The sequence below is a fragment of the Pseudorasbora parva genome, chromosome 8 (assembly GCF_024679245.1).
Source record: "Pseudorasbora parva isolate DD20220531a chromosome 8, ASM2467924v1, whole genome shotgun sequence".
NCBI classification, from domain to species: Eukaryota; Metazoa; Chordata; class Actinopteri; order Cypriniformes; family Gobionidae; genus Pseudorasbora; species Pseudorasbora parva.
Window position 1 is genome coordinate 17,903,687 of NC_090179.1, and position 5,879 is coordinate 17,909,565.

Genomic DNA, 5,879 nt, shown 5'->3' on the forward strand with positions numbered 1-5,879 from the left:
GAGGAAATTAAGTCACAATAAAACTTGACAGGCTGAGGCTTCCTCTGGAGAGCAGGCTCGTGTAACCGCAACAGGCATACAATGGAAACCACGCCAATCAGAATCACACCCACCAAGTTCACTGTAAAGACACAAAACTAGTGACACTGCAATAAAGGACACAGCAAGAATGACACCCTGTGGTGATGTAAAGCCTGTAATGCCCTAAAGAACCTGCCCGCTCCAGGAAGCCCACAGCTCCTAAAGAAGAAAATACAAAAGTAAACTTAATAAATTATACAATTTTAAAGAAAACAATCAATTTACAAAATCAAATGACCAAAAGAAAGGAAGCAACGGGTTACAATACACTCAGAATAAACCAAGTATAAATACAGACAACTCACATTAAAGAAAGAAAACTAATGTACCAAACCGTTGCAGTTAAACTCAGAATAACTCATACAAACAGATCTACAAAGAAAAACAAGAATATTAACACTAAACATAAATACATAAAACATCCAGCCCACTTAATGGTAAGTATGCTTGACACAGATGTACCCGGACGCCAAAAGCAGCAGCGTGGCTCAGAGCCAAAGGTGAAGAAAAAGACTGTTGAGGGGAAACATCAAGAAACCTGCTCAACGTCCACAAACAGACCTTGGACACAAAACAGAAAAGTTAAAAACAATTAAAAGATCATGCAATGGTTTACCAATCCCATGAAGCAATGATTTTATCCAGCAGTTCACCTACTCAATGATCCAGTGAAGTAATACTTTGACGGCATCTACAAGTCACTCAATATCCTTATTAAACAGCAACAGCTGGCACTCCAATCAGGGTTACGTTAAGCAGCAATGCCATACCAATGGGAGCCCTGAAGGCACACCGCACTGAAACAAATGGCTATAACTGAAGTCAATGAAGCCAGACTTCCCACAACGTCCCAAACACAGCTTTAAACTTACCTGGAAGTAAGCAGGACATCGCACACTCAAATTTACAATTACTCATCACCCTAAACAAATGAAAATTGCAAATGTCACTGGAAAGCACTAGACTCAAACAGGTAAACTGCAAAGCCAAAACAACATACCTCCATAGTCTGTGACAACACAAAAGGGGCGGGGTTGACCATGATGCACTCCAGGAGGCATGGACCACAAGTTTATATATGCCCATGGGGCAATAACTGATTGGCCACATCTTAACTGATAGTGACGCATTAACCAGTCACCTGATCTCACTACATTCTACCCCCCACTTTTGTGTCGTCGTCCCGACGATAACCCCACAATACGACCTCCTCATGCCACCTGGGAATATGACATGGTCTACAACCTCAGCCTATGAAGACTGGTCACTCATTCAATACACTGGTTCCTCATGCCACCTGGGAATATGACACGGTCTGCAACCTCAGCCTACCACGACTCATGAAGACTGGTCACTCATTCAATCCACTGGTTCCTCATGCCACCTGGGAATATGACACGGTCTGCAACCTCAGCCTACCATGACTCATGAAGACTGGTCACTCATTCAATACACTGGTTCCTCATGCCACCTGGGAATATGACACGGTCTGCAACCTCAGCCTACCATGACTCATGAAGACTGGTCACTCATTCAATACACTGGTTCCTCATGCCACCTGGGAATATGACACGGTCTGCAACCTCGGCCTACCATGACTCATGAAGACTGGTCACTCATTCAATACACTGGTTCCTCATGCCACCTGGGAATATGACACGGTCTGCAACCTCAGCCTACCATGACTCATGAAGACTGGTCACTCATTCAATACACTGGTTCCTCATGCCACCTGGGAATATGACAGTCTGCAACCTCAGCCTACCATGACTCATGAAGACTGGTCACTCATTTAATACATTGGTTCCTCATGCCACCTGGGAATATGACACGGTCTGCAACCTCAGCCTACCATGACTCATGAAGACGGGTTACTTATTCAACACACAAGTTCCGCATGCCACCTGGGAATATGACATGGAAAAAATAGATAAATATCAAAACGGTCACTGCCTTTACAGCACCATGGTGACCCGTTTCCCCATGACAAAGACAGCCTCGGTGTCACTCTCTGGCATCCCCTCAAACGCCCATTGAAGAGCTTTGTTTCGCACGTCTAAATATGGAATTGAACTGTCGGCAGACCAGCTGTTTAAGCTCTCATCTCCAATACTATAATTAATATATTTGACAAATTAATCATGTAACATTTCATTGTTTTCCATCGCATCAGACAACTGCCACTCAACCTTCTCCAGGAGGCTCATCAAGGTGAGGGAAAACTCCAAAAGGATTCCCCCCCCTCTTGCCACCTTCTGGAAAAGAAAGCTTCCTGTAAGGCTATAGACGAGCATCCCCGCAACCTACATAATGGTTTAACTCTCCCCTTTCGTGTCGACTCTAAATTGAGCAACAAGCTCTAAATTCCTGTCATTCTCTCCCCCTTAAGAAATATATATACCTTATTTTTTTTATACTTGACACAATGGATGTCACCTAAGGGAGTCAAACAAGAACACACGCTGCTGCTTTTGTTCCTAAAAAGAAAAAAATAAACCACGACACAAACATTAAAAAGAAAATATATATATGTACACACACGGTCCCACACCTCTGCCAAATATCCTGTGGACCCTGCCGACTACGCCACATGTAGCATGGCGGCTCGATTGTAACGACTACGCCACCCCGTTTTAATGGGGAACCTATGAAATAAAGCACGCAAGTGCGTTCCACCAAGAGAGGCAAGAGGCATGGGTTCCGTACAAAATATAATTTATTTATTTCTAAGAAAGTTGGCCAACAATTATTTAAAACTAGAAGGACAAGTGTCATGGACTGAAAGTAAGGAAACAGAGGAAATTAAGTCACAATAAAACTTGACAGGCTGAGGCTTCCTCTGGAGAGCAGGCTCGTGTAACCGCAACAGGCATACAATGGAAACCACGCCAATCAGAATCACACCCACCAAGTTCACTGTAAAGACACAAAACTAGTGACACTGCAATAAAGGACACAGCAAGAATGACACCCTGTGGTGATGTAAAGCCTGTAATGCCCTAAAGAACCTGCCCGCTCCAGGAAGCCCACAGCTCCTAAAGAAGAAAATACAAAAGTAAACTTAATAAATTATACAATTTTAAAGAAAACAATCAATTTACAAAATCAAATGACCAAAAGAAAGGAAGCAACGGGTTACAATACACTCAGAATAAACCAAGTATAAATACAGACAACTCACATTAAAGAAAGAAAACTAATGTACCAAACCGTTGCAGTTAAACTCAGAATAACTCATACAAACAGATCTACAAAGAAAAACAAGAATATTAACACTAAACATAAATACATAAAACATCCAGCCCACTTAATGGTAAGTATGCTTGACACAGATGTACCCGGACGCCAAAAGCAGCAGCGTGGCTCAGAGCCAAAGGTGAAGAAAAAGACTGTTGAGGGGAAACATCAAGAAACCTGCTCAACGTCCACAAACAGACCTTGGACACAAAACAGAAAAGTTAAAAACAATTAAAAGATCATGCAATGGTTTACCAATCCCATGAAGCAATGATTTTATCCAGCAGTTCACCTACTCAATGATCCAGTGAAGTAATACTTTGACGGCATCTACAAGTCACTCAATATCCTTATTAAACAGCAACAGCTGGCACTCCAATCAGGGTTACGTTAAGCAGCAATGCCATACCAATGGGAGCCCTGAAGGCACACCGCACTGAAACAAATGGCTATAACTGAAGTCAATGAAGCCAGACTTCCCACAACGTCCCAAACACAGCTTTAAACTTACCTGGAAGTAAGCAGGACATCGCACACTCAAATTTACAATTACTCATCACCCTAAACAAATGAAAATTGCAAATGTCACTGGAAAGCACTAGACTCAAACAGGTAAACTGCAAAGCCAAAACAACATACCTCCATAGTCTGTGACAACACAAAAGGGGCGGGGTTGACCATGATGCACTCCAGGAGGCATGGACCACAAGTTTATATATGCCCATGGGGCAATAACTGATTGGCCACATCTTAACTGATAGTGACGCATTAACCAGTCACCTGATCTCACTACATATGTATATGTACATGTATGTTAATGCTTTGGCAATACATTGAAACAATTGTCATGCCAATAAAGCACATTTGAATTGAATTGAATTGACATCAGACAGGTCAAATTTTCTGTGCAAAACAAATGAGGTTGACATTTTCCGAAAAAAAAGGGTTCGTGAAACAATCGTGTCTTTGAATCTGGATTACTACCCAATACAAATCTGACACAACGATTAAGTAGTGCAATAAGATTACAGTTTGATGAATGAACAATTAATTAAAGAAGGGAAGAGAAAGCGTTAACGTTACTTCATCTGATGCTGCTTCCTCATGGAGGCCACTGTGTATAAAACTCTCAAGCAGCATAGCTACCGAATGTGTTTTTCAAGACACAACTACATAATTATACAGTAAAAATACATATTAATATAGGTGTGGGACACTTACTTTCTCTGTGTTTTCTCTGTTCTCCGTTTCGCTTTTCCGGTGTTTTTTCTGTTCTCTGTGAAGCGGGTTGGAATAATGCATGAATGACATCATATATATATATATATATATATATATATATATATATATATATATATATATATATATATATATATATATATATATATATACACACACACTTTGATCCCTATAGGCACATTGCTCTTAGATTTTAATGAAAGCTGCGAACTCATTATAAACAAGATAATTGGAAAAGAAAACAAAGACCATCAACCATTCAGCCATCAAAATAAATACATCATAAAAATAGTAATATATTAGTAGTTTGTTTAATCCCATTAATCCCAAAGTTTTACAACCTGAGGCTGATGTGGAGTGATGTTGCATCTTGGACTGAAGCCATTCAAAGTGCATTGAAAGATTGATTTGGAATTAATTTGGATTTAATAATTTAAAGGGGTGATGAGTTGAGAAATCAACTTTCCCTTGAGCCTTTGATAAAAGGTCATGGTAATTGTGGCAAGGGGGGCGTGGTTCAGCGAGGTCTGCAGCGGGAGAGAGAGCCGCGGGACAAGCGGTAAGTGAGTGGATTGGAAGCAGATTAATAACACCTGTCTCTTGTTCTAGTAATGAGCGCGGAGAGGGAATAAAACCTCGGTGGAACCGGAGATCAAGGAGAGAGAGAGATCGGACGGTTGATACGAGCGCACAGAGACTGAGTTACCGGAAGCCGGAAGTGCCGACCCGGAAGTAATCGAGCGTCTATGAGAATCCACACCGCAGTGTGTGTTGTGAAGTTTATTACAAGTTTTGAGTTATAAATAAAGAAAGTATCAACCGTCCAGCCGACCCCCGTGTCCTCTTCCTTCCTTCCATTATCGAACTTACTACAGTGGTGCCGATACCCGGGAAGGAAGTAGGACCGCGCCGCCGCCATGACAACACCAACGCCCTCCGCCACGCCGTTTGCGGACATCATCACCGCTCTCGCGGCCCTCCACCAGGAACAACACCAGTCCATGCTGGACCTGCGGGCGGACCAGGAGCGCCGTTTCGAGGCCATCGTCCGCGGCCAGCAAGAGGACCGCGAGAGGTTCCGGAGCTGGACAGCCCGGGAGGTTTGCACCGAAGCCGCCGGGCTCGCCAGCGCACCGGTCCACGTGCCCCTACATAAGATGGGGCCACAGGACGATCCCGAGGCCTTCATCGAACTGTTCCAGAAGGCAGCGGAGGCCTGCGGGTGGCCCCGGGCACAGTGGCCGGTGCGCCTCATACCACTGCTCACGGGAGAAGCCCAGGCGGCCGCTCAACAACTGCCGGTGGCGAACCTCCTGGATTAT

At 43.3% G+C, this 5,879-nt stretch overlaps 2 long non-coding RNA genes across 4 annotated transcripts; both read right to left on the reverse strand.

The window, feature by feature from the left end:
• Window positions 1–322: 322 nt before the first annotated feature.
• On the reverse strand, window positions 323–1,403 carry LOC137085068 (uncharacterized). Of its 2 annotated transcripts, XR_010906888.1 has the most exons (4): window positions 1,082–1,403; window positions 954–1,003; window positions 739–878; window positions 323–642 (listed from the first exon to the last, which is right to left on the reverse strand). It is a non-coding gene; the product is annotated as an uncharacterized lncRNA (long non-coding RNA). The 2 variants fall into 2 exon arrangements; XR_010906887.1 differs by lacking the exon at window positions 1,082–1,403 and having other exon boundaries at window positions 954–1,074.
• A 1,795-nt stretch (window positions 1,404–3,198) lies between these two features.
• On the reverse strand, window positions 3,199–4,086 carry LOC137085070 (uncharacterized). 2 transcript variants are annotated; one of them, XR_010906890.1, is made up of 4 exons: window positions 3,958–4,086; window positions 3,830–3,879; window positions 3,615–3,754; window positions 3,199–3,518 (listed from the first exon to the last, which is right to left on the reverse strand). It is a non-coding gene; the product is annotated as an uncharacterized lncRNA (long non-coding RNA). The 2 variants fall into 2 exon arrangements; XR_010906889.1 differs by lacking the exon at window positions 3,958–4,086 and having other exon boundaries at window positions 3,830–3,950.
• Between the last annotated feature and the right edge of the window lie 1,793 nt (window positions 4,087–5,879).